The 28,000-nt window shown below is 48.1% G+C and overlaps 1 protein-coding gene and 1 long non-coding RNA gene across 6 annotated transcripts in view; one reads left to right on the top strand and one right to left on the bottom strand.

Moving 5' to 3' along the window:
• Positions 1-28,000, top strand: part of RREB1 (ras responsive element binding protein 1) — a 126,096-nt gene that overhangs the window by 32,830 nt on the left and 65,266 nt on the right. For all 5 annotated transcript variants that reach the window (XM_034660364.1, XM_034660365.1, XM_019795019.2 and 2 more), the window contains exon 2: positions 25,761-25,868. The gene's annotated coding sequence lies outside the window, so the exon portion shown is untranslated. The remainder of the gene's footprint in view (positions 1-25,760; positions 25,869-28,000) is intronic.
• LOC117802291 lies at positions 7-9,801 on the bottom strand. The gene is made up of 3 exons (XR_004625389.1): positions 9,710-9,801; positions 8,121-8,247; positions 7-265 (listed from the first exon to the last, which is right to left on the bottom strand). It is a non-coding gene; the product is annotated as an uncharacterized LOC117802291 (long non-coding RNA).

Genomic DNA, 28,000 nt, shown 5'->3' with positions numbered 1-28,000 from the left:
CACACGTTTTGTGTTTTATGGGCCCCCGTCTTCAGCGGTTTGTTTTTGGAGCATCTTGTAACAGGGTGAGGGGTGCTCTCCCCTGTAACGTGTTGCTTGGAGGCCCGCGGAGAAGGTGCTCTGGAGCCCTCCTGTTTCCTGTCGGGATCCTCCCTGCGCTGTTCTCCTGTGTTCGTTCCACCTTCCGATCTTCTGATCGCCAGGGCAGAGCACGCAGCTCTCTGCAGAACTCGGGGCTGCCGTTTGCCACTTGGCAGGGCTGGGTCTGTGGAGCAGGGGAGACAGGAGCCAGGAAAAAGAAAGAAATGCAGTGCGGTTGTTTTTTTTTCCCCCCCCTCGGAATACCTAGGACACAGCCCTTCGGCTTGTTGAAGTGAGCACTGGGAGGCATTTGTGGTTCAGATAAGAGACCTCTTCCTTTTCCTCCTCTTTTCCTTTCCTTCCTATCCCCCTCCCTCCAAAGGGTATTGCTTTTCTTCTCTGGCCACGTGTATAGATAACCCTTGAAAGAAAGGTGTTTTGCAGCGCTGGGATATTTGGGTATTCTGCGTAAAGAGACAAGGTGGGCATTTTCTTCGCCTGGTGTCCTGTCATTGGCCTCATCACAGTGAATTATATCTGACGGTGTGACAGTTAATTGTACCATCCTTCCCGTTTCTTAAGCTGATAAGCCCCTTTCTGTCTGTCTCCATCAAGCCTCTTTGTTTGAGAAGTTCCTAATGCAGTAGAGGAACAAAGTGACAGTTTTCTTATTTACTGAAGTCTAAAGCACATTCATTATGCTCTTTATCATATCTTTTTTTTAGAACTTGATTCCTTTAGCGTCTGCAATTGAATCGTTCCAAGTAGGACAAGTGACTGATAAATTAAAACTTCCTTAAAAATATCAGTGAGACCAGAAAAAATTTAAAAAAAAATTTTTTTAGGGCTATGTGTATTTACTTCAAACTATTAACAGTGCTTGGTAGATAATGTTCAGAGTGAGACATAGGGTCTGCCAGAGTACCAGTTGCCCATAGGGAAAGAGCGGTTGATTAGCTAGCTAGTATTCAGTCAGCTTAAAACTAATATGTCACTTATGTGGAGGCCACTTATTTGGCATTCTTAAGTCCAGAATATTCAGCATGTGAGTGAGGGAGAACAAGGGGGGGTGTTTGGGGTGGGGGACGGGGTATGCAAAATAAAACTTTCAGAGGCCATGCAGGTGTAGGAAGTCTTGGTGCTAACACGCCTATCCTTGAGTCATGATGGTCCCCTAGGCCTGTACCTTAGCATTATTTATTTCTAATGTAAATACGGCCCTGACCACCTTGTCTCCCATTTTCTTCCATTTTCAAGTCAACAACAAATTAGAGGCCAAAGTTGGTGCTTGGGGGTGGAGAAAAGCCATCAGAAAGAGACACATTGACAGCAGCAAGAAAGGATGTCGGCAAATGTCAGAAGAATTGAAACAGCATGGCTGGTTGCCCCTGGGGGAAACTGGGCATCATGAGCAGAGCAGAGTCCTCTGTGTTATTTCTTACAACTGCGTGTGCATCCACAATGATCTCAATAAAAATTTCAGTTAAGAAAAAAGCATGGCTGACTGAGGCCATGTGGTACAGGGGCAGAACTGAAATAGGGGGGATGTTACGCTAGTTTCCGAAGGCACCTTGTGTAATGGCTGTTCACTGTAATGATCCTGAGTCATCGCCCAAAAAAGTTATATTAATCATAACGTTGATTCACCATGCTCTGCTTAAGGAGATGAGGAAGTTTGAAAGGTACTTCAGAGTGATTTATACCCAGGAGTTTTATATGGAAAATTAATTTCTGAATACTTCCCCCTACAACTCCCCTCAGTGATGTGCACCTGCTTTATGAGTTAACATGAAGTGTTAGGATAAACCTTCTAGTATATTCATGAATATGCTTAAATAATATTTATTTTGCGCAAATGTGGGGGAGGGGGTCAGCATGATGCGTCAGCGGAATCAAATGATGTCCAAATACCATTACCAGGTTGTTCACCTGTATTCTTAATGTGGAGTAGTGTCTGCATGGCTCTTTTGGCCAGGAAGAACAATTCTAATTTGAAAAACTAAATGCTCGCTTGCCAGCAATTATTCCCTTTTAGGTTATTTGTTAATTTCCTTCCTCTCCATAGCGCCATTTTGCAGATGGAAACTGCTGTGGCACTCCATGGAGATACACCAAAAATCTCTCTTGGTATTGTTAAGAATCTGGAGGACATTTTCATGGAAATCCCAGGATTGAAAAGCCCCCAGGGCAGCTAATACCTAGCAATGCTGCTCGAGCATTTTGATTTTTATCTGCATATGGCGTGTTCCTGGGACCTGAGTTTTAATAATCATACTCCTAAGTGCATTTAAATTAGCTTCTAATAGTAGTAGATTTCTTTAAGTCTTTTGTGCATTTAGATGTGCTGTAATGCACTTAACCTGAGTAAGGTTGGTATAACCTTTTCTGCTTCTGAATCAAATAGGCTTCATGAGTTTTGTTTTGCTAAGAGAAATTACTCCCTTTGAAAATGTAATTAGTTTTGTAATTTGGTCTTCTGAGTATCCATGGAAACTCTAGCTCCTGATAGCCACTCTGAAGGTGGAAAGTATTCTTTTATGGGTAGACGTTTGTGACTCTGTCAGGAAAGGGAAATACATGTACGTGAACTTCATTTAATAAGAATTAGTTCTCTGGATGTGAGACGCTCACAGCAGATGGAAAAGTAATAAAAAGCATTACTTCCCAGGAAGCAAGGAGCAGGTCTTTGTGCTGACTTTTTGGGGTGGAGACAGAGCAAGAGGGGTGTGGCACAGGGTGGAAGGGCTTGTGTCTTGTTCTGTGTGATCGAATCTGTGAAGTGACCCGAAGCTCCCTGCGAGGCTTAATTGGGATGATGTGCTCACAGCATCCTCTGAGTGGGCGGGCCTCAAGGACAACTGTTGAGAGGTTGGGAAGGTGGCGCTGGAGGTGCTGGGGAGGGAAACATCCAGGCCTAGATTTGAACAGCTGCTGGCTGCCCTGGAGATCAGCCTCCATGAATCACAGGCTCACAGGATTCATATGTGGGTCTGGAGGCTGAACATGAAGAAGGAAGCGGGCAGCTTTCAGTTAATACTCTGGTGCCCCCTGAACACTTTAAAGGCCTAACAGAAATTTGGGCAATTACTAGCATCTCAGTCCATAACGCTCATTGTTCGTTTGAAAGCATTTCCCCTTCACGTAATCCTAATCCTTTATTTAAAGTAAATGCTGGGGCGGCGGGGGGGGGGGGGTTCTGCTTTAAAAGTTGACTAAAATGACTTTTGTTGGACATCAAGTATTTACAAGGGGAGGGGGTGTGGTAAGACCCAAAGAGGAGAATTTGATCAATTGATTTAAAGTTGTTGGAGGATTGAAATGTGACTTGATTGCTGGTCTTATCCAGGATTTCCAGATTTCAAGGAAAAGTGGACAATGCCTGCTTTTATCCGAGGGATTTGAGCAGTCATATGATCAGCAGACCAGCCCCTGGGAGCAGCAGTCTCCGTACAGAGACGAGGAGTCTGGAGAGAGGGAACTTTGGGGTGCAGGGGCTGTGCTGGTTTGGGAGTCCTTTAGCCAAGACTGGGTTGGGTCATGGCCTGGGTGTGTATGAAGGTTCCACATTGCAGAGACTTGCATTTGTATAGCCCAAGATTTCTTGGGGTGCCCGTTGGAGAGGCAGCAGCAGTGAGAACAGAGGGGGGCAGCTTTGCTGGTGAGAACACTGCAATTCTCTGAGTGCAGAAGGTGGCCGCCAGGCTAGGGCGGTAGGATGGGGGGGGAGCAAATAACAGTCACACTCACATTGTCCTCATGCAGCCATGAACCTCTCTGGGCAGAAGTAAATGGAAAGGGGCTTCTGGTTATATGAAGCATAATGTTTATAAAAACCCCAGGAATTGACTTAGAGCTTGATTCTCTCAGCTTGAACCTGACTATGGAAGAAAGAAACTGAGCAAGTTAGACTCCAAAAATCACATGAGATAGCTTTTATATGGCTTTCATTTTCTAAATGTGGATGTTCCTATTACGTTTCTCTCATAGATGGCGCACACAGTAACTCTGATTTGGGGACGTGGTAGGAGCGTCATAAAATGAACTTGCTAAATTAATAGGGGTTTCCAAGGGTCTTCCAGGAGAGTACTTGCAAGATGTGATGCTGAGTTCCTTTAGCTCTGTGATTATTAATAAATCCACCTATCGTTGAACTCCACGTTATACCTGTTCTCTCTGATGTCCTAACAGAGTATCCTGCGGTGTTGGCTCCTTAATGAAAAGTGAAGAAGTAACCCTATTTTAGGGTCTGTGTGGTACTTTATCGGTTTCTCTAATGTCTTAAAGGTAATAGGTCGTACGATTTTTTTTTAAAAGAGATATTTAAGTTTTCAGGTTTTCATTTTTTAAAATGACTTTTTCATAACTCCTGAAAGAACTGAAAAAGAAAAATTCATTCACCAAGAAAACCCCACCAGTTTGCTGAATAGCTTTGAGTGTTGGGGCCTTTTTAAATTATTTTCAACTCTGACTTTACAGCCGAGTTATAATATGTGACCAAATGCATTACATGAGTGTTTACCTCCTTTTTTTTTTCCCTCTCTCCCGTTTTGGCCACATGGAAGTACCTAAAGAGATGGAATGTGCCACACCCCAAGAATGAGGCACTCTAGGGGCCTCCGAACTTGAGAAGGCCAGAAGCAGCAGCTTAGCCTCGCCTGTGCTAAGTGGGGAGCAGAGAGCCACTGAGCTCCTTCGGGATGAGTTTTAAAGTGTGTGTGTGTGTGTGTGTGTGTGTGTGTGTGTGTGTGTGTGTACGTACACCCAGAGGGGTGGTTCTCCTGCCCTCTGTAGAAAGAGTGAGGGAGAATTCTAGCCAGAGTCTCCCCACCATTGAGATCCATTGTAGATCCCACCCAGTTGAACTTGTCCTCACAGAGGACCCTCCAAAGAAGTGCTGTTTTTTTGCTCTTTAGACCAGGAAGGGCTTATGTGATGCTGTTACCTGTTTTTAAATTCTCTCTCCCCAATTTTTTTTATTTAAACCTGTGTATTTCTCTCTCTTGTTGAGTTCTAGATTACGCTTTGTTTCGGCTGTGTGTGCATCTGGCGTTTTTAGGAGATGAGAATTTTTATGGTGTTCGGTTCCACACCGTCCAAAAGGTTGTATATTGTGGGCAGCTCATTACCAGCCTGTTGAATCACACATTTTCCTAGGTTGACTAGAAATCATCTTTTAAGAGTCGTTTTGTGGTTAAATGGTGATGCTTTTACTTAAAGAGCTCACCTTCTTTCATTTGGGCAAAATACATTATCAGTTCACACATGATTTAATAAATAAAATTGGAACCGTTTCTTCTTGGCCAGCCTTTTAGAATCAGAGGATTCCAGGAGTGTGTGTGCGTTTCTGTTTCATGGGGCTCTTGATCTGAAGCCTTCAGGGTATTTACTGTCCACGCTTTCGGTACTTCTTAGCATAGTTAGCTTTCTAAATTGTTGGCAACTGTTAGATAATCATGTTGCGATGAAGAATTTTTAAATTTGGTGAGGTTAAAAACAAAACAAAACTCCCCTATTTCGATGGATTGTAGTGAATGACAATAGGGTAGAAATCCTAGCTAACTGACTTGATCATAAAAGACCTCACATCCGTGTTTGACAGGTTGTCCTTAATAAGACTGATGGGGAGGTTCTTTCCGTAACCACTTGTCTTAGGTTAGGCTCAGCTGTGCTGAAGCATGAAACGAACTTGAAAATCTCAGGGGCTCAACCCGGGCGCCGTCATTTCTTGTTCATGCAAAATTGGTGCAGGCCTAGCAGCTCGGTCCTGTGGCTCCCTTTGGGGCGATGGCCCAGGGATCCAGGCCGCGCTCATCTTCTCGCTCCTTTCCGGCAGCCCCAGGAAGGCAGGAGCTTGCGGGTCAGGTCACATGGCATGCTAAAGAGCTTCAGCCTGGAAGCGACGGGCGTTTGATAGCCCATCAGCCAGAACTTGTCATGGGGTTGGCCACATGCCTTGCAGAGGTGTAGGATGCCGGGCAGAGGTGTAGGGGTGCCGGGCAGCGTGGAAGAGCACACGGCCGTTCTCTGAGCGGGATGCTTTGCCACAGGCGTCTTTGCCACTCCCCTTTCTTATTTTATCTCTTAAAGCTTACTGGGTACATAATAAACTAGGTAAGGCTTAGGCCCCAAAACGTGGCACGGAAGGCGTTAACTGTGCCAGCGAGTGGTGGCTCTCCAGGCCTGATCCCCAGGCCAGCAGCATCAGCATCACCTGGGAACTCGTTGGAAAGGCAGATTCTTGGGCCCCACCCCAGACCTCTCGAATCAGAAACTCTGGAGAGGATCCCCAGACCTCAGTGACAGTGAGCTCTGTAGGTTCATGGTCAAGTGTGAGGACCATTGCCCTGGATGAGTGCCATGTCTTTGGCACCCGTTGAACTGATAATTAGTGAATCAACCCCGACGTGCCGATCCGCCCTTGCTGGTGTATTTGTGCAGCAGACGTATGTTCAGGGCTGAGCACCTGTATGATAATAGCAAGCACTTGGAGAGTTGGCAGTGGACGCCCCAGACCGTGTGAAAGCACTTAGCAGATCTAACTCAGACATTCCTCACAACAGCCATCAGACGAGGAGACTGAGGCAGAGGGAGGTGCCGTAACCGTCTCGGGGCAGTGTCACAAGGTCAAGCCACATACCACGGCGGGCAAGCGGAAGAGGTGGGATTTGAACCCAGGAAATGTGGCTGGCGAGTCCACTCCTTAACTGCTGTGCCGTTCTGCCTGCCAATCTCCGGGTGGTAACCCAGGCGGCCCTGTGGTGGCTCTTCTCTTTTTCTTGGAGACAGTCTGTCAGAATTAGCAGGAAGTGTGGCATGTCGGTGGCAGTTCCCATTACCAGCGTGAAGCCCCCTCACCGGCAGCTTCGGTCGTTGGTGGTGTACACATGTGGCGGGCTGCTGGCCGTGCGGACCAGCCCTGGAGATGCATGGCTGGACAGCAGGTGCCCAACCGTGTAAAACTGAGCGGTGACAGGACGGCGTTGTTGGGGCTGGAGCCCAGTGGCTGCCGAGAAGCATCTTCTCAGAAGGAGGTAGCCTGGCCCCACCATGAGCACATTTTCTCCAGCTAACCCTTGCATAAGCTTCGGGCGTAGGAGAGATTCTTCTCAGGCCCTTTCCCATCCTCATCTCTCCCTGAGGTGCTCCTCTGAGGCTTCATCCACAAGGTGGTCTGAAGAGCTTTCTGTTCAGTGTTCATGATCAGGACTTGAGTTACAATAGAGGGAAGCGTGTTTTTCCTTCCCAAGAAAACTGATGAAAGGATTCCCCTCCTTCCACCTGGAATATTAAGGAAAATTTAGATGGATCACATCTTTCCAATTTTGAAATGATGGAAAAGGCTTTTCCAAATGTCACCGAGAGCTGCTTCGCAAGCGGTGTTGTTCCCTTGTATCCTTTAAAAGTTGTTAATGATTAACTGCCTTTTCTCTCTCCCAGGTGGGTCTGTTGTTTGTCTCGTTGAGGTGTACTTTGCTGGCCCCTGCACTTCTTGCCTTCTTTGTCTCCTGTGCTCAGCAGGGTAGAACCGAGCAGGCTCCTTGGCAGCCCTGCCCAGGCCGGCACCAGCTTTGACTCTAGGTAGAGGATAAAGATAGCATCACCCCTTTCGGTTTTCGTGTTGGCTGGGAACAGCTGCTACGCTTTGTATAGCTCTGAACATAACATTTCATTCCAGAATTGCTGAAATTTTTAGTTTCCTGCAAGCCAGGGCTTAACCACGGGGTTTTTCACATTCAGGCTTAAGAGTCTAGAATCTTCCTTTAAGAAACAGTTGCTTGTCTAGGAGTTTGGTAATGTAGAGAACAGAGATTGGGGGAGGGCTGTTTTGCCTACATTGTTTTATTAAAGATCCCGTTCCTTCCTTCCCTCTCTCACTTTAGATGGTTTAATTTGCTTAGGTACTCTAACAGAGGTGTGGATAATTGAAGTAAATCTTGAGTCAGATCTAAACAAAAGAAGAAAGAAGTGACCTAAAAAGAGCAACTGAACTCAGCTAATTGAATCACAGGGCCTGCGTGCATTTGCCCAGACCAGCTTACCCTGGGAGAAGGACGGCGGACCCCTGTACTGGTGGAGGGCTGCGTCCTTCATAATCCGCTCCTGTGGGTCCCTTGCGATTTCCCGGCTGCATTCCGCACTGAGGCGCATCTGGGTTAGAAGTTCAGCCTGGGGGGCGGAAAACCCCATGAAAGCCGTTTTGGGTTGGGCATCTGGAAAATGTTCTCTCTCCCCTCGACCTGGTGCCCTTGGTGTTTGTAGGTAGTATCCCACTTGTTTACTGTTCAGGAGAGCAGCTGTGTGTGTGAATTGGGCATCTGTTGGGAGAACCCTGACAGGCTTGCCTCAAATAGCTGGAATAAAAGATGCCACCGTTTGAAATAACATGGTTTTCCTTCCTTCTCTTTAGCCAGCTGTCCGCAGTGGGGAACAGGATGCCAGACTCACCCTTAGTGGGAGGCTGGGGTCCAGGGAGCAGCCTTGCTGCACCCCTGAGCCCAGTCTTACTCCAGAGCACCTCCAGATCACAATCACGTGGTTGTAAATACCTAAGCTAACTGAGAGCCAACCCCCCCTTCAGCGTCACTGTCCCTGGCTGTCCCGGCGGCAGGGCTGGCCGCTGGGGAGGCCTTTATTTATCTCTGCCACTGTGCTCCCTCCCACCAGCTCCCTGGGGCCCTTTGCTCCTTAAACCATCAATTCCCCTTTTCTCTTCCTTCTCCTCACAGCATATGACCCCCTGCCTGTTTTCTTGAGATTACTAATCAGTAAAATATCTGAGTGCCTACTGTGTGCGCCAGATTAAGTTCATGCAGCTGTGAGCTTCCTTGAGCACCCCCTCAGATGGTTCCTTTCTGTGTTCTTTCATCTTCCCAGGCTCGGAGGGGTCCTGTGGCTGCATTGCTGCTGCTTTCACATTGATTTGGACACCACACCCTGCTCCTTCCTGGGGACCTCATTCCTGCCAGCCCTTTTTCCTGTCTCTCTGGCGTAACCCTGGACCCTCTTTGCTCTGACTGCGGGCTCACCCAGCGCAGGCCCTGCCTCTCTGTGGAGGGGTGGCTCCCATGTGCACCCATAAGCTCCCATTCCTACCTCTGTGCTAATCCCGTACCCAGACCTGCCCTTCTGATTCCTGCCATTTCTTCACTTTCTGGCTGTCTAAAAAAGCACTTAGCCTGACTGCCTTCACCCCCCAAACCTTCTTCCCAGTCACCATCCCAGGGCGGCAGGAAATCTAGCCCATGGCTCTTGCCACGTACCCCCTGACCCCCTCTGCTCCTCCGTTGTCTATCCAGCCTGCCTACCTCTCTCTGCATTTCCTTTGTTCCCGTTTCTAGTCAGGCCTCCCTCCCCTGCAGTCCCATTCCATGTTGGAACAGGTTCTTTGAAAACTGACATCATCTTCTCTGCCTACACTGAGCCCGCAGCCCCGCTGCCCCAGCTCCCCACACCTCACCCCCACACACCCTCTGTCAGCAGGACTTGGCTCCAGGGCTTCTCCGGGTCCCTTCTGCATCTGCGCTCCTTGCAGCCTCGCTTCTGCCTCTCACACCCCTGTGCTCACGTACGCCAGTGTTTCCCCTGGACTTAAAGTTAGTATGACATAGACAGCACTTAATTCTCTTACCTTCTCATCACTGCTGCTTTCTCTCACCCAGGTGGTGAGCTTCTAGACACCCCCCAACCACACCAAGTCTAGTGGTGGAGCCTGGTTACCAGTTGAGGTAACCAACAAGTGCATTTTTATCATCACGCAGCATTTCAGGGCCTCGGGGGGGATATTGTTCCCTCCAAATCAGTTGAAAGCTGATGGCAGCTCCCATTGGTTAATTTTTTCAGACAAGTTTGTTTCGTTTCCTTTTAACCTCTGACAGCTTGAAGACCAGGAAAAAAAAATTGGTTCGTTTTCACCTTCAAAGGCTACAGAGGAAACAAGGACCAAGCCAGCCCCCTTCGCCCCATACCGTTTCGTCCGTCTCTTTTCCCACTCCCCTGGTTATGACTCTTGAATTTTATAGCTGATATAATCCTCCCATTTACAGCCACTTTATTTTATTTATGCATTGCAATTTAAGTAAGGACTATTTGGTGCATAGGGACTCAGTTTTAATTCTTCGCTTCTATTTAAAAGGCTCAGTAATGCCATTACCTTTTGTTAATTGCAACACAAACATCCTCCTGGAGACCACCCTCTATTCTGGGACCTCTTTGAGAGTCCCAGGAATTGCTAGTGTTTGGGCTACATTTACACCTCTCCGTGGATCTTACAGAAAACCTCGTAGGTGCCTTTGATGGCCTAGAGGGGGTGGTAACAGGCACTCAGAAAGTTTAACAGAATAGTCAGCATCAGGGAACTAACTTGGTTCCAGCAGCTAGCTCTTCCTGGAGTAACTGGGGCAACAGAACAAAAACGTAAATGCAGTGACAGAAATGGGGATTCCCATGATTTCTCCCCAACCCTCTTTTTGTAGGGTGAATTCTGTTCTAAAATTGTAACTGTTTGTATTAGCCACGGGGAGATCGTTTGGGGGATTGATTTCACTCACTTTTATTAAGTCACTACCATGTATTACCTGACTGACGACCTCATCTCCACAAGAAAAAGGAACATTTGAAAATCGGATCAAATTTATGGACTCTTCCCCCAACAATGAATACCACAGATTTTATGTACAGTTTCAAGGATATGAATCTTTTTTGATTTTTTATTTAAATTCAATTTAATTAACATATACTATATTATTAGTTTCAGAGGGAGGATTCAGTGATTCATCAGGGGCGTATAACACCCAGTGCTCATTCCATCACGTGTCCTTCAAGGGTATGAATCTTGTACTTGTCTGTAGAATGGGGCTTATCAGTCTGAGCATCTCACCCCTTCATCAGCCCATGCTTACTTAGAGTGAACTGAACAGACGCCTCCTATGTGCCAGGCCCTGGGCTATGACTAAAGATATATAAATTGGGGAAGGGAGGCAGGGGAACAGTTTCATATTTAAGAGGGAATGCTGTCTATTTTCTTTTTTTGTATATTAAAAAAATTTTAATTAGAAAAATCAAGTTTATAATGATAATAAATTATATGTTTCTCTTAAAAAAATCACCATATTCCCATGACCCATATCTCATTTCTGGTTTCATCTTCCAGACTTTGTCCATAAATACATGATCATAATGTAGAATGCTCAAAGGTACTAACTTGCTTTTTAAACTTGATCTGATTTTGTAACATTTTCCCATGTTTGTACACATTGACCTTCATGTTGGAGGTGGGACCAGGTCTGAGCAGGTTTGGGGTAGATGGGGCAGGGTGGTGATGACTCACTGCGAAGAGCTCACTCTGGCTTGGGAGATGTCCCTCTGTGGTTGGTTTCATGGGTGATTTCCCTTTATGCATTGAAACTCGGATAAACACCGGGAAGAATGAAGACTCATAGCAAAGTATATTACTTCTGGGATCAGCTCACTCCCTTCTCATGCCTGCAGGTAAAACCATACCAGATCATCTTTATTCCTGCTCTAGGGCTTAAAAACCCCAGGAAGCAAACAAATGAAGGACAACAATCTAGTAACCCAAGATTACTGGAGGGAAAAAAATACCATAAACCTATGCTGTCCAGTACAACAGCTGGTAGCCACATGTGGCTATTTAAATTTAAATTAAACTTCAGTAAAATTTAAAAATGGAGTTCCTCAGTTACATTAGTCTCTGTTCAAGCGCTCAGTGGCCACGTGGGGTTAGCGGTTACCATATTGGGCTGCGCAGGTAGAGGCCATTTTCATTGTTGGAGAACTTTCACCTGGACTTCACTGCTCCAGATCCCATCAGCTCCATAGAATGTTTTCCCCAGTATCTGACATGTGAGTTTTGTATGACAGGCTCTGGGAAAGAGAGGAGGATGGATTTTGTTTTTCTCTTGTTTTTCATGTGGTACAGTTTTGTGTAGACTCGTAACCTGGGAGTTAAGGCTCTTTGTGCCCTTCCCCCCACATCAGCAGCTTATGTCAGGGTTCATTAGCACCGTCAATTTGACAATGAATAGTTCTGTTTACATGGCTGCATATGTTATGTATTCCATTCAGGCCCGATTGTTTCATCTTCCCGTGCCTGGCAGCCCCCTGCCCTCCTTTCCCACCTCCTCCAGAACCTTCTTTTTTCCCATCTGCTCCTTTTCTGGCTCTGGTCGTGTGAGGTTTTCTCTGGAGCAGATCTTTTCTCTTAATCCTGCTACTGAATAAACCAGTCCCTTCCTGCCGCACTCTCTTTATGCTATCCTTGTACTGGGGATTTTTTCTGCATCTCCGTTAACTGCCTTGCCACCCACTCTGTTGCCAGTGCAGGAGGCCCGGCATCTCCCTGGTCCTCACCCTCCCTGGCCGGCTAGGTCCGGCCCTGGGTGATGTCTTCCTGGATCCCACGCTCCTCCTATCTGTCCCTTGTATTGGCAGTGGCCTCCTGACTGGCGCCTCTAATTGTCCAAATCTTAAACTACTGCCAAGAGCTTTGAAAAATACGAATATGATTATTTCATCTCATTTTTTTTTTTTAAAGGAGGGGTGGACCTTCAGTGGGTTCTCACAGCCACAGGATGAAGTCCATCCCCCGCGGATGGATCTTTGACACCAGCACAGTTTTGCCACTCTGTCTTTGCCCTTTGCCCCACTCCACTCTCCCTCCTTTCAAACGATGCACTGGTATGTAGTCTGGTGGCTCGCAAGGGTTTTGTTTTTGGGCCAGAAAGTCAAGGCAAAACTTTGGCAGGTAGACACAGGGGATGGCCTTTTTTTTTTCTTTTGCCAAAAATAAGTCACCATTAATAACCACTCTCAACCATCTCCTATGCTTATCGTCTCATTTTAAAAGGAGGCACCTGAACCTCGGAAAAGAATACGTTCACCTTTGTGAGTGTCTCAGCAAATCATCTGCTTTTCCTTGTTTCACTTGAGAAGGGGGAAAATGTAGGCACGTAGCAGCCAGTGCTTTCATGACACCAGGGACCATGCAGACCTTCTAGGGTCTCCACGCATTTCCTAACTGGAACGCCCTGTCCTCGGAAAGCCGGGAGCTTCCTTAAGCTCATGTTTGCTTCTGCCCTACTTCCCTCACACTTGATGACTTGCCTCAGGAGCCTTGCAGCCCTAAAGTGCTTGGCTCATGATTCCCTTTCCCTTGGATTGGAATTTATCTCCTTGTGCCCTGTCTCCTCGATCTCTAGGCCGGGGGCCCTGTTGTGCAGCTCCTGGTAGTTCTCACATCTGGGACCTTCGTAGACGAACATCTGAGAATAGCCACCATCCTGTTTCAGGTTTTCCACACTGATAACCAAATCTCACCCTGCGTCCAGGGCACAAAGAGTATAGAACATCTTCAATGAATTTTAACCCTTTGCAGAGAACGCATATTTTCTGTGCACTCTCCTGGGCTTTGGCCTGGGTTCATGGAAAGCAGCAAGGGTGGGCCTGGAAGTCAGACCCCAGGAGACTAAGGAGACTCATTTTTTTAAAGTTGAAACCTACCTGTCTGGTGGCCGAAGCCATAGAAATGATAAAGTACAGAGAAACTGCGGAAGTTCTGAGCCTCGCAACTTTGACGGATTAATGCGTCCCTTGGTTTTTTCTTTCTCCAAGCTAAAAAAATTTAAAGGAGCATTTGCCTAACGCGAATAATCGCACTTGACTATAAATTTGGGTTGCATAGCATACATGGCTCGCACCAGTAGCACAGTACTTTTGAGATCTTTATGTCAGATAGAACTGGAATTACTTTGCATATCTGTCTTCCAAACTCTAGGCCAGTTGAATGAATCTCAGCTGATAGGGTAAAGAAAAAAAAGTTATCACAATTAGTAGCTTCTTGTGGGTGAAGCCTGAAAGGATTATTCTTGCCTTGGCCAGAGCATAACGTTAGGGGTTAACTACAAGGACTAAAGAGATGGTAAAGGTTTTTTCCCCCCACATCTCTTTCTTGCAAACGGCATTTTTCCTGTAGTCAGGTAGCAAATCGTTGTATAATGTCTTAGGCCTTTCTCCCCTCCCCACCTTAGGAAAACTCTGTTTCCAGATTGGGAACATGCCAGGATGTCACTGGCCTCTAAAAGAGTTTATAGGAAAGTGTCAGTTACAATTCCAAATCTGTTAAGTAACCGGGGCCACACTCTGGACTTATATTTTGACTTCTGCGTTGTAGTTGTGGGGCCGGCAGAGCATGAAATTGGGTTTGTGTGAACACGAGCATGCCTGGGTGTAGGGGACTGCGTTTTCTTTCCAGAATCGTAATGAAGCATCTGAAAAGGTCTCTGAGAAAGTTTCCTCGGGCATATTCAGTGAGCAGGGGAGATGCCCTTGTTTCGCAAGTTTTCGCTTCTCTTTGTCTGTACAGGTTGTTCTGACTTCATGGCTGGGAGGAAACGGAGGACGTTGCAGAGTGCCTGCTGTTTGGCCCGTGGGGCCGAGCCAGGGAGCTGGCTCCTGTTCTCCCACAGGCCAGCGACAGGGCTGAGCCCTGTGGCAGCGAGAGAGGGGCCACAGAGAGTGCAGCCTCCTGAGTTTTGCATGGGGACCCCGTGGCTGAGCTGCCCTCTGAACACCTTGTTTATTATCTGTGCCTCATAAAGAGAGGTCCTTAAAATACTGGCTCGGTCTTGGAGTGATGGCACAGAAATTTGTGTTGCAAATGTAACATATAGCCTGGCTTCCGTCACTCATTGGCCACCGTTCTATCCATGGCCATGCTTACTGTCATCACTCCACCGCCTACCTCCCTCCCCCGTCCCCCAACCCTCTTCCCTGGGAGATTGTGAGGGGCTAAGGGGTTACTTAGGTAAGGAAGTTTTTCTTCTTTTTAGTTGACTTTGTAAAGATTTTTCCTATACTCCAGGAACTCTGGTGGACTGTTTGAAACATCTGATCTTATCGTTCTCTGAAACCATTAACCTCACATATGCTGGTGTGATGCTGAGAAAATGGAACTCCTGGCCTCGAATGGCAGGGAGTCGGGGTCCTCTGTGCTCTGATGGGTGATCTCCTTCTGGTCATTCCATCCCGTAAGTGGCACGTGGTCCCACAACTGCCTTAATCTGCTACGAAATGGGAGTCTGCTGCCATGGCCAGCCTTGGACGTTCACAGGAATGCTAACCGCGTTTGGCAGCAGGTGGAAGTGCTTTTGAGCTGGGACCTGTGCCTCCCAGCGGAGCTGAGTCTCATCCACAGAGTTAGGCCTGGAAGGACATCAGAGGTCATGGCCTGTCCTCACTCTCCAGATGAGGGGTGCAGTGTATTCCAGGCTTATGCAAGGAAGCACGTGGCATACCACTCAGTGTCCTGGTGGCTAAAGGATGGGATTAAATGCCACTGAATTATTAGAATAATAACAGTGTAAACTCAGAGTTTAACTTGAGCTACTGTAAGTAACATCTGGGGTTTGTGGACTTTGATGAAAGTGGCTCCTGATTTGCCGCAGACAAGAAGCAAATACATACATGAGCCTGGAAAGTGAGGTCTCTTTCTTGGAAGCAGTAAGCCTCCCACACTGAGGCACGAGGAGTCCTGGTACATTGGACTTGGAGGCTTTCAAGGTTGGAGCTGAAATGGATGCTGGGTAGGTGTTGCTGAGGCATTGTTCCAAGGTTCTGGAGGCCAGTAATATTTTAAACAAGTCAAACAGCCCCTCGGAGGGCGCTGCAGGAAATCCAGCCCTTGGCTTCATGTTGTTGCGTGGTCAGCGGGAGATAAAAGGGCGGACTGTTGGAGGCGAGGCCCCTCCTATCACTGGATGGCAAACTGTTAAGGGAAGATAAAAGGAAAGAGTAGGGATGTTCTTTTTGAACAACACGAGGGTGCCTTTATCACAGGCATTCAAGTAAAATGAAACGGGTAAGAGGAGGGATCCTCATATGACTGCAAGTGGGCTTGAAGACTCTATTCGAGAAACAGGACGTGGTTTCACAGCACACTAAGAGAATTCTGTGTCAGAATACAGGTAGAGGCCAGTCTTTTTTCAGCTGAAACCCCCACTTGACCGGGAATGTTTGTGCTCTGTACTACCTGAGTTAATTGGGGTGCGCTGGGGTCGCTAAGCCTTGTGCACCAGAAACTTTCCCTGTGAGGGGTGTCTCACCCATGGGGACCCGAGGGACGCGTCCGGCCGTTCTGGGGCTGAGCAGACGTGCAGAATGGTCCTGCACGCTGTGTGCCCCGGTCTCCCAGTCTGCCAGCGAGGCCCAGGGCCCAGGACCGTGTCTCTGATTTCTCGGTGCTGGATCTCATCTTAGGCTCACTGCTGGTGCTGGCTGAGTGCTCTCCCCTTTTGAGATCGTCCTTCCTGTTCTTTGTCACTTAGGAGGGAAGTTGAGGGGCTTGCAAAAGGTTCTTAGGGTCAGGGTGGGGCTTGTCCTGGGAGCAGAGTGCCCCCTGTGCGCTCAGATGCAAATGAACAGTGCCTGGGCGGCTCCTCAAGGCTGGGGCTGGGGGATGGCGCCACGTGGCACCTGCCTTCCTGGAGCCCCATCCTGCCCTGGAGTAGCTTTTTGGTTTGGGCTCAGCGAACTTAAAGAGAAACCACTTGCTTGCTAATGTTTTTGACTGGTTGGCTGGTGATAAACACTTATCAACTGCTTATATCTCATAGTATTTGTTTTTCTTCATAGACGTGGGGTGGATACTTTTCATAGAGGCAAAAGCGAGGGGAAAAGACCATCCGTAAGAGGGCATAGAGGGCAGGCCACGAGCGCCTGGTAGCTTGGGCATAGTACAGTCATTCTCAGCTGACGGTTTGTAATGTCTGATCACCCACTGTGAAATGTTGACCACAGCCGACCACTTTTCCAATGAGCGAGGAAAGTTGTGATCTCCTTCCACTACTGCCTTCTCTGAGCGGTGAGGGTGGAAGCATTTCAGAACAACACTTTTGTCTCCCACAAAGTAATTTTGGTTTTATAAGGGCTGGTCCGCCTGAAATGGCCCCGAATTCTGGGAATCTGAAGCCCAGATCCGAGGTTACCCATCTGCCCTGAGGGGTGCTTAGCTTGCATCCAGCTCCTCCTGGGGGCGGGGGTGGAGAATCTTGTTTCTGCAGCCCCTTTACCCAAGCGTGTCTGAAAGGCTAGGCCCGCAACCTCAGGGCCTGTGAAAGAGTTGCAGGATATTGCCTAAAACTCTCTGCAAACGGCTGCTGAACTTTACTCCAGCCTCCTCTGCCTCCAAGCTGTAAATGTGATTAAAGGCACCCAGACCCACTTCAGAGGAGTGTCTGGGGCGAGGAGTGGGTGTCAGCTGCACTGCATTCAGGTTGCATAGCTGGGAGGGAAGAGGTACTGAAGAGCTGGGGAAGAGGGAGCCAGGGCCCCGCGGGAGCCAGCAGTGCCACCAGCTTCCTTGATTAAGCAAATGCAAAGCTGCCCAGGATTTGTTTCAGCAGTGAACTGAAGCTGGAGGGGTTTTATTTCCTGCTCTCCCTACAACATTGCGAGTGAGCCTGGCAGCAGCTGCTCTGCCCCTTGTTCATGAGATTGCATTCGTGATAAGCTACATTATATTTCATCGTTAACCTTGGGGGCTGGAATGGAAATTTTTAAAGATCATCCAACTGACCCCGGCCGTGAAAGCGTTGGCAACAGGGGAGGCCCGTGGATGAATCTAGAAGTTGGGGGGAGTTGGCCCAGGAGCCAGGGAAGCTGGGGCGTTGGGCGCTAAATGGCATAACATAGATAGCTGGTGTCGGTGGGCGCTGTACCGCCTGTAAAGTGTCTTACTAAGTATTCCTTTGGTTGATTTATTTTTTTTTTTAAGATTTTGTTTATTTATTTGACAGAGATAGAGACAGCCAGCGAGAGAGGGAACACAAGCAGGGGGATTGGGAGAGGAAGAAGCAGGCTCATAGCAGAGGAGCCTGATGCGGGGCTCGATCCCATAACATCAGGATCACGCCCTGAGCCGAAAGCAGACGCCTAACGACTGTGCCACCCAGGTGCCCCTCCTTTGATTGATTTCTTTACCGTGAGAGCAGTGTAGCTAGCTTTGCTTTCCGGATGTGAGCTGAGGGTCAGCTCCGTTGGTGGCAAGCTGAGCTTCAATCCAAGATTTGAGACTCGGCATCTTGCGCTTTTAAATCCTACTTCTGGAGTTTATCCTGCTCGGGCCTGTTTCTGAATCTTACAGGCTTAGGAGAAAGGGACCATCCTCTTCCTCTTCGATGTAGAGAATCTGAAAGTCAAAAGGATGACCTGATAGGGTCTCCCACCCACTGCAAAACTGAAGTTGTGGTTATTTGGCCTCTGCTTGCATACTTCCAGGGACAGCAAGCTCATTAGTTATTGGGGCCTCATTCCATCTGTGGGCAGAGTTAGTTGTTCCAGAACTCTGGTATAAAGGATTATGGGGTCCCAGACCTGCTTCTTTGTGCAAATGTCTTTCGTGCTGTGGACACACACCCCTCCCATGTGCTAGGCCTTCAAGGTGTCTCCTTTCTCTTCCATGGGCTGAACATGTCCAGTTCCTTCAGTCATTTCTTGTCCCCCCCCACTTGGCTTTCCAGTGCTCATTGCCCTTCTCCGCATGGTTTTTCCATGATCATCGTTGTGGTGCAGAGGAAGGTCTAAGAATTTTGGAGTTGGACAACCCCAGGCTAGAATCCCAGCCCTGCCTCTTAGGAGCTGCCTAATAGCTAGCAAATAACCTCATCATTGCCCTAGAAGGTTTGGGGAAGGGTTAAATATATGTAAAGTACCTAACACCTTTTCCAGCCCAGAGTCTATGTCACAGAGGGTTAATGCCCCCTAATTTATTAGGGAAGGAGGTACTCTGACAGACATGTAATTGGATGTACACTAGACCTCTGACATACCCTTATTTAAATCCTGTTTTCTATTATAACAATAGTCTTCTTTTCTGTTTTTAAATTCCCTAGTCAAGGTGTGATGTGGGGGCCTCTCCCCACCCTTTCCTGATAAGCCCCTGGGTGGATCTTAGGGTGGGGTAGGGTGGGGGCTTCTGCATTCAGTCTCCTGCAGAGACATCTTCTGGTTAAGGCTTGAAGAGCCTTTCGTGCCCTGGGGGTAGGTGACGGTACCCAGTGGGTCCTATGAGCCTCTGCCCAGCTGGAGTGCTGCCTCGGTTAGGCCCCCTTGGCTGCCCACCTCTTTCTCACCTGCTTTCTCAGGCAAAGAAGGGAACCAGGCACGTTTCTGCTAAGTTGGGCAAGAATATTATGAAATATCAGATCCCAGTGGCCAGTTTAGGAAAAGCCTAGCTCACCTGGAGAGAGAGGGACGGGGCCAGGCCCCGTGGGCCAGCGGCACTGGGGAGCAAATGGCTGCCGTGTGGCAGCTGGGACGTGGCTTCGCAAGTCTGGCAGTGGTTCGACCCTGTGAGATGTGCTCCCGGGAGAAGAGCTGCAAGGTGTGGAGCCCACTTCTTCACAGTCTCAGTGACCGACAGAGAAGCTTACAAGCTGGACTTTGCCCCACTTCCTCCCTCTAAAGAAGCCAAGAGCTCTGTGGAGAAATACAGGAAGAAGAGTAGGGTCCCAAGGATGGTTTCATAAACGAGCATGTTCCAGAAAATCGGTCCATCTTTCCAGTGGTTCGTATTTCAAATAGTAAATTTAAGCTGACTTACGCAGCTAAGTTTGGTAAGCAAGAACCCTGCTTTCCGAGGCAACGCGTGCCTCCCTGCTGCAAGGGTATGTCCTGTAACCATCAAAGTGTCCAAGTGATTTTTATTTTTAAGAGAGAAGCTGCTTCCAGCATGGAACCTGTCACTCCCCTGAGCAGCTCCTTCTCCCCCGCCCCCCACTTTCCTGAATATTGAAATGTTCCTTTACCTGAGGACAGTAAACATTCCTTGTGGAGGGTCAGCAGCCTGTGGTATTCCTGGTGTCCACGGGGGCTCCTGAAACCTGATCAGTGAGGGGCGGCTGCTGGATGCTGACGGAATGATCCCTGCGCGGGTTTTCCCTCTCCATCCGACGGTCCCATTAAGAGACTGCTGGGGATCTTGAGCTCCTTCTGAGGCTGATAGGGCTTCTTTAGGGTTGCCTTTGCTCGGGGCTATCCCACCTGACCGGTCCTCCCACCTGCCCTCTTCGGGGCGCACAGACTGCCCTGCCCGTGAGCAGCAGAGACATTGGCGGGGCCCATGTGGGTGTCCAGGACCCTCAGAAGTCCTGGCTGCAGGGCTGGACTGTGGAGAACATCCCATAGCACCCTTTCTGGGAGTGACAGCTTGGGGAATGCCATTTGCGGGAGAGATAGCTTTGAGGTTCCAGAGTTTCCCCGGGGCCAGGCTGAGTGGTTTTGCTTCCCGAGCACTGCAAGCTGGCCCTCCCTTGTCTGAAGTTCACATCTGACGTGTTCCCCGTTCCTGAGCAGCTAAAATAGGCCCTGAACAGATTACCCCCCACACACACACACGTACATTCCTTCCTTCCTTTCTTTTCACTCATTTCATTCACTCATTCAAAGTGTGAATACAGCTAAAATGAGAACCGAGATCAGAGTTTCTAGCGCCTTGATTTTTGCTCTGGGGCTGTGATAAAACAGTGGCTCCTTCCAAATCCTCCCAGAAGGGAAGTTTGTCAGGGAGATCCTTGGTTTTGTGTCAGCCTTCTTCCAGAATTCTCCGTAAAGATGAATGCTGTTTCTCAAGGCGGCATCAGAATCCCCTGAGAGCCAACGTGCAGACCTCCCTGGAGATATTTCTGACGTAGTTGGTCTGGAGTGGGGCCTGAGCACCTGTATTTCTTTTTCCTTTTAGTCTTATTGCAACATCCTTGATAGGCGCACTGTGTAAGCTTAAGGTGTACAGGATAATGACCTGACTTACATATACTGAGAATCGGCATTTCTAGCAAAGGTCTGTGATGCTGCCACATGGGGACCACACTTTGGGGTGACCTGTGTGGGAAAGTCAGTAGTAGTTAACATCTCACTGGCTGGATGAGACTGTGTGAGATTTCCTTTGCGTCGTGTTTACTTCATTTGTGCTCTGTGCAGTTCTGCCTGCTTCCTCCCAGCCCTCTGTGTTCCCCCTCTCCTGCCCTCCCCCACTACATCCCCTCCCAGACACGTTGTTGGAACCCCAGGACCTTAAGGTGTAGGCTTCCTGTCAGAGCTTCCCTTGCTCCAGGCCTGTGTCTCCATTTGCATGGATGCAGAAGTGACTTAGAGGGCATAGATGGCCTCTGAGCTCACATTGGTGGATCAGTTGGATCCAGCCACTTGGGCAGAACTGGGTTGTGCAGGATTTCACGCAGAGCCTGGTGGCTTCCTTCCAGTTGCCTTCTCCTTCTAGAATTCAAGGGTGTAGAATGTGGAGGTTCCCCCCCCCCCATGCCTTTTGCACAGCAAGGGCAGTGAGTGCTTCCAAATTCCTGCCCCATGCAGTGAACTTTTAGTCCAGTCATGCATCCTGCCAGAGGGAGGAAAGCAGAGGTGAAGGTATAAGGAGGGAGCTCCTTTCCCTGCCTGGAAACAGGCAGAAATGCGAGGCCAGGTGCTGAGCAATCTGGAAGGGCAGAAATGACTCAGAATATGATTGTGACAAGTCAGAGAATGTGATTGAGGGAGTACATCTGTTCTCTCAAGCCCTGTGCCAGGGTTGCAGATTTTGTCCAGAAGAAACGTAGCAGCGTTTAGAAGCTGGATTCACTTTGCTCTATGACTGTGATCTTGGGGGCAGGTTGCTTAATCCCCTGCACCTTAGTTTTCTCATCTGTACGGTGGGACCAGTGCTCCTCGGGTGTGGCTAGGAGAATTCAGTGAGATGCTGCCCTTAGCGTGTGGCAGGTGGCGTTCAGAACTCGTTAGCTGCCATCCTCATCGTTAGTAGCATTGCTACTGATGTTGCAGAGTCAGGGTTTTATAACAGCTTCAGGAATTCTCTCAGTGGGAATGAAGGAGGCTTTGTGTGAAAGGTGGCCCCGAGGGATAGGATTGGAGGAGGGCAGCATGCAGACGTGCATTCTGGGGGAAGAAACTGAACAGAGAGGTCACCACGGGCAAGAAGGCCAGAAGGTAAACTAAGGCCAGAGCGTGGAGAGCTTTGAATGGCAGGTTAGAAGGTCTCACTACTTCCTGTCGTCTTGAGGGGTTGGAAATGGGGGGGGGGGCGTGTTTTGTAGGCAGACCTCAGAAGACGCCGCAATGGAAGGGCCCACATACATGGTCTCCAGCGGGAAGGGTGCAGAAGTGGCCAGAGCAGCTCGCGGTGCCCAGTTGTGCCCAGCCTGCTCAGGTGTTCGTGTGACACTCCAAGGCCTCGTTTGACCAAAGCCCGTGCCAGTGAGGGGGGATGGTGACTTGCCTGGGTTGCCGCCCTGTGCATAGGCTGAGCCCATCGCCAAGGAACACATCAACTTCCTGGAACTCCTAGCCGACGTCGCAGCTGTCAGCCCTCACAGCACACACGAGGCTGTCCTGGTTAGAGGAGACGGTTTTGCCCCGAGCTTTGCAGGCCAGGGAGAATGGCCATCGCCGTGGTGCGACATCCTGTCTCGTTCGGTTTTGTCCCCAGCCTAGCTGAGACTGAGGGAAGAGTGTTTTCCTTTCTGACTCAGCCCATTCTAAGAGAGACGTCCTTGCTGCTTGTAAAGCTCCCCAGTAGTAGCTTGAGCATTTTAGTGGCTGAATTCCTCTCAACTCAGACCCTTTGAGCCTGTCCTGGGTTGGCCTGAACCGGCCAGCTAGACTGTTCACTAGGCTGTTCCAATCAGCGGGTCAACCATCCCAAGTATTCGTGGACGTCTGCAGGCTCAGCACTGCGGCTCTCCTGGCGCAGCGTTGTGAAGTTCCCTATTATAGCATCCGTGGACCTCTGCTGTCATCCTAGGCATCTGACTTACCCCATCTGTCCTGCAGGCCTTTAGGACAGATTTTAGATTTCACCCAAGAATCCTCTGGTTTTCAGAAGCTGAGAAGCTTTGTTTCTAGACCATCTTCCCTTTTATCTTTCATCTCCTCTTTGCTATCTCATTGGACCTGGAGACAGGCTCCTTAATCTTTTCTTTCTGGCTTTACATAGCATTGTTCCTTATCTCCTGGGGGGGCGGGGGCTGGAGGCCGGCCTTCCCTGCCCCCTCATCCTCACAGATATCCTCACAGATGGACCTCTGCCCTCTCCAAGTCTTCCTGCTTCCATCGGATCTGGGCAGAGCCTGTGTGGGAATGCAAACTCAGAAGTTCAGCATCCTCCCAGGGGAGCCCCGAGACCCACCTCTCCAAATTCCCAGCCTGTGTTCCTCACATTCCCCTGTAGGAGTCACCTTCTAGGACACAGCCTCTCCTCACCTGGTCTTTCCCTGCCCCCCTTTTCCTCCCACCCCCCCCCTTGCCCGCGCCACACCAGGCAATGGTGATAGAGGTAAGGGGTATCTTGAATTTTCTTCCAAGAACTGCCCTCTACTTTTCCACTTGCTGAGTTCTGTGAATCCCTCAGGCCTGGTGGAACCCCAGACACACAGGGTAGTGACTGTTGTTACTCAGCTTTCATTGCAAGACATCCTCAATATTCAGAGCCTTTACACCCAAGATCAGAAGATGGAGGTTTCAGGGTCAAGTGGGTCAGGTTGGCACTCTCCCACTCTGGTTCTCTGTGTGTACTGAGGAGATTACTTGGTGGACTTTTTTAAAGTATCTTTTTAAGTGAGGGGAGGGACCGAGTTCAAACGTTAATGAGAGTCTTAGTTACTATGTTCTGGAAAGTTTAAATTCCAGAGACTCATCTCTCTGATGTGTGTTTTTAATAATTATATATAGAACTATAATTCACGTTATTTATTTGAAGATCATGGTAGTTTCTAGAAAACAGCCATGGAACTGTTCCTCTCCAGACTTTCTTCCTATTAAAATTTGCTGTGAGGGGTGTCTGGGTGGCTCAGTCAGTTAAGCATCCAACTTTGGCTCAAGTCATGATTTCAGGGTCCTAGGATCTGGCCCCTTGTCTGGCTCCCTGCTCAGCGGGGTGTCTCCTTCTCCCTCCTCTTCCGCCCCTCCCCCCCGCTCGTGTTCTTTCTCTTTCTCTCAAATAAGTAAAATCTTTTAAAAAATTATTTAAAATTTGCTGTGAATTAAGAAGCGAATAATAACAGGGAAATCTGGCTTGTTTTTTTGTGGGTTTTTTTTTTTTTCTTCCACAGTGTTTCACTTTACCCTAGGCATCTTTAAGTTTGGGCGGGGAGGATCTGAAAGGATGTTTTGTGCATTTCTAAAACCTCATGGGAATTTTAATAAGCTTGACTTGATTCATAGTTTAAAGGAAGGTGGGTTATATGTCAAATAAAAACAGGATTCTTATCCTGCTTACCCCCAGGATGCGCATCTGGGGTCCCTGAACTCTTGATGCTAAAGGCAAATGTTGGCAGTAGCATTAGGTATCTTTTCCTGTGGGAAGGCCCATAATTTTTTTTTTTTTTATCAGACCCTTAAGGAGGTTCTTGCCCCCACCAAACCAATGAGAATTACTGGGGTAGTAATAAGGATTCCTTGAGGCTTTTGGGGTCTCCATCCCATCTGGGGGCTGTCCCTATGAGTTATTCCTTGCTTCTTGATACTTGGCTCGAAATCCAAAGAACTTTTCAAAAGGGGAAGGGGCAGAGAGAAAAGATGGAGAATTGAGACAGCGAGGTGTGGAGTGTTCAGGTGTCAGAAATCTCCAAGGCGCTGCTTGCAGTCAGGTTGGTGGCACTTTCTCCCCCCAGCCGACCAGTCCAGCAGGGGGCTGGCCTGCTCGAGGTGCTCAGGAGCCCGGCGCCCACAAAGTGAGGAACGTTCAAGATGATAACTGGGCGTGTAACCCAACTGAGCAGCTTTCTTCCAGGCACTCTGAAAGGGGATAAAAATGAGAAAACGGGCCAAGCAAGTGCTTCTCTACAGGGTTTGTCTCTGTGGCGGTTTGATTTATGTCTTTTGGTCTCCCACTTGGGCACTCCTCAGTTCAGCTACGGGATGTCGTTTTCAGAAACAGAGAGGATGTAGCTGAAGGCTGGGCAAAGCCGGGAAAGGCTGCGTTCCAGGGCTCCCGGACTTTCTCCCGGGGCAGGGATTGGAGGGCCCTGGCACCCAGAGCGGACATGTGGCACTTGAGAAGTTTTCTGTATCCCCCCTACAGTAAGGAGAAGATACACGCTTGGTCCTAGCTGAACTGTCGTGGGTACTTGCCCCCATCACTCAGGAGAAGGTGTACCCGTCTGTCCTTTACATTAAGGGGCTGTCTGGTTCCATGTTGTTTACTCTCTCCAGCTGTCTTCTTTCCACTCTGTTGTGGGCAGCACTTAGTGCTATCTTGTTTGTCTCTGCCCTTGAAACCCGAAGTCCAATCCCATCAGCTTTTAACATGCCCGTTAACATGCCCCTGAGATGCCCAGAGCCCCACCTGGGGCCAACGGTCCCAGCTGCTCTCTCGCGATGTTGCGCCTAGTGCGCCCGATTTGTGGGGCGTGCTTTGGGGGGTTCCTGTCTGTCCGAGGCACACTGAACTCCAGTCGCCTGGGCTCAGAAGCTAATGAGCGGCTCTGGGCGGCATCGGCCTGGGACCTGGAAGCCTGCTTATGCACACAGGCTGGGATGGGAAACGTTCTCTTGCCCTTCACTTGTGACTCTCGGTGCTAAGTGGAGAGAAGGATACAGAGACGGGATCATTGCTGGTCTTGACTGCCCCTTCACGTCAGCTTTTCTCGTTTGTGCAGGTGTGCTGCCGAGGTGGTGGCTTTGAGGTGTGACCCTGCCCACATCTGGGCTCCAGCAGCGCCAGCCCCTCAGTAAGGAGGGCCAGCTTGATAAGACGACAAAAACAGGTCAGTTAAACTTGATTGACTTTCCTGGAGTCACAGTAACTTGAAGTGTTGAGTCTTCCTTTCCCTTCCTCTCCCTTCCCCTTTGTTCCTCTGAGTTGCCCTTTCTCTTTCCCCTGGTCCTCCTGAGTCTTTGATGCAAAACCACAATGAAATTGTAACCCTGAATCGCTACCTCTTCCTGAGCCAATGGACCTGAAATGTGGGATGAGAAATCTCAAAGGGTGTCGAGTGTTGGTCTCCCACGGAGCAGTGTTTCAGGCCCCCATCCCCTGCTTCTCCTTCCACCCCCAAATTCAAACTGTTTATGTTAAAAACTGGAACGCCAAGCAAGTCCACTTGGCCATGTCAACAAAGATGACTTCTTTTCTTATCCGTAATTTGGGAACTTCATCTGGGCCCCCAGTCCTCTCTGGTTCCAGTTAGAGCACATTGCATTAGAATGGGGCCTGTGATTTTTATTTTGTTTATTGTCATAATTTTATTGTTGTTGTTATTTGCAGTAGTGGGGCTGATGTGTAGGATGGTATCAGGGAGCAAAGGAAAGAATGAAGATACTGAGACTATTAATATCCATAAAGAAAATGTGCTTTGTAAATGGACCTTAAGCTGTGCAACTTCTCTTTCATCCCTGAGATCAAATCTCAGAAGGTTTAGGTTTGATAGTTTGGGTTGTTACCCCAGTACAGTCTGGTGTCGGGTGTGGGTAAGTAGAATTAACTAATACTGGCCAGCTGGCCTCTGGTGAAATTAGTGCACGGACGTGCCTTACTGCTAAGTTGGATTTTTCCCCCCCATAACCTGGAACAATGAGCTACCTTATTTTACACGAGGTCCTTTCCCTTCTTCCCTATTCCATCCTCCCAAAGGGAGAAAGAACTCAAGTATAAGACACAAGAGCAAACAGGAGTAAAGACCTCCAGCTCCTTGGGGCTGGTGTGGGTTGCTTCTGAAACAGCTTTTCAGGGATGAGTCTAATCACTGTGCTCTTCTTTTCCAATAATGTAGCTGGGGGTTCTTTTTGCTCACTGCACTTTCTGATCAGAGAGGAGAAGTCTCTATTAAAAAAATATATTGCTACTTACTTACATGTGAACTCGGTAAAGGAAGTAAATGTCGGTGGTCTTGGCGTCATCAGTGGGTAGTGTCATGCTTTACACTTCCATCCCCAAGGAGGAAGTAAATGTAGCAAATGTTTTCCTGTCCAGACAAAATGGGAAACAACAAGTTTGCTTTTCTTCTTTTCCAATTGGGATAAGTCCTTGCAACGTTCAGGCCTTACATTGTTTAGCTGTCATGGCTATGGCTAGGTATTGTACACTGAAGACACTTAAGGTGTTCGCAAGAATCTATGTTTGATGTTATAATGACTGTAACAAAAATTCTTACTAGTAATCTGGCTCTGTTACATGAATATATTTTTTTGATTTTATATTTATAATTTTAATTTTCATGTGACTGTGTCTTCACTGTCCCATTTTCTTTCCCTACTCAATGATAGAATGAGAATATAATTTTTACAACTTTAGTTTTACATTCAGTCCTAGAAGTGTTTAACCTGTTCCCAGACTTCAGTAAACTACCACATTTTTCTTTCCTAAGTGTAGTATTAGGACAAAAGCAAGATTATCTTCTAAACTCCTCTTAGAAGATGCTAGAAAAGTTAACTTTCTTTTTACTGACATTACATAATTACAATAAAGAATTATGGTCAGTTATTTTATAATTTGCTGTACATAAAACTATGGGGGAAATACATTTGAAAGAACAAGGTGGTTTTAGGATTGAAGGTATCCACTTATTTGAGCCAAACATAATTATATGCTGATTGATTACAACAGTTCTAGGGAATTGATGATATTTTTAGAATTGCATTAAGAAAGAAATCAAGTGTGTGTGTGTGTGTGTGCATGCGTTTACATGTGTGTGCTTGGATCTCACAGTTTTTCCTAGACAGAAATCTCCCAAATAAATTTTCAAAGACCGTTAAAAATAGGAAGTTGGAAGCACAATTTTTTCATTGGCCTTCTAGCATGGGGAAACTTCACAGGACAGCACTTTGGTTTTTTCTTTAATTTTGGATGTAGCTCTTCTGTTTTTGTGGGAAAGATGTGTGGGGTATGGCTCAGTCAAGT

This window comes from Ailuropoda melanoleuca, chromosome 5 (genome assembly GCF_002007445.2).
Source record: "Ailuropoda melanoleuca isolate Jingjing chromosome 5, ASM200744v2, whole genome shotgun sequence".
In the NCBI taxonomy this organism is placed as follows: domain Eukaryota; kingdom Metazoa; phylum Chordata; class Mammalia; order Carnivora; family Ursidae; genus Ailuropoda; species Ailuropoda melanoleuca.
Note: the sequence above shows the minus strand (reverse complement) of the source record. Positions and strands in the feature narration are given on the sequence as shown.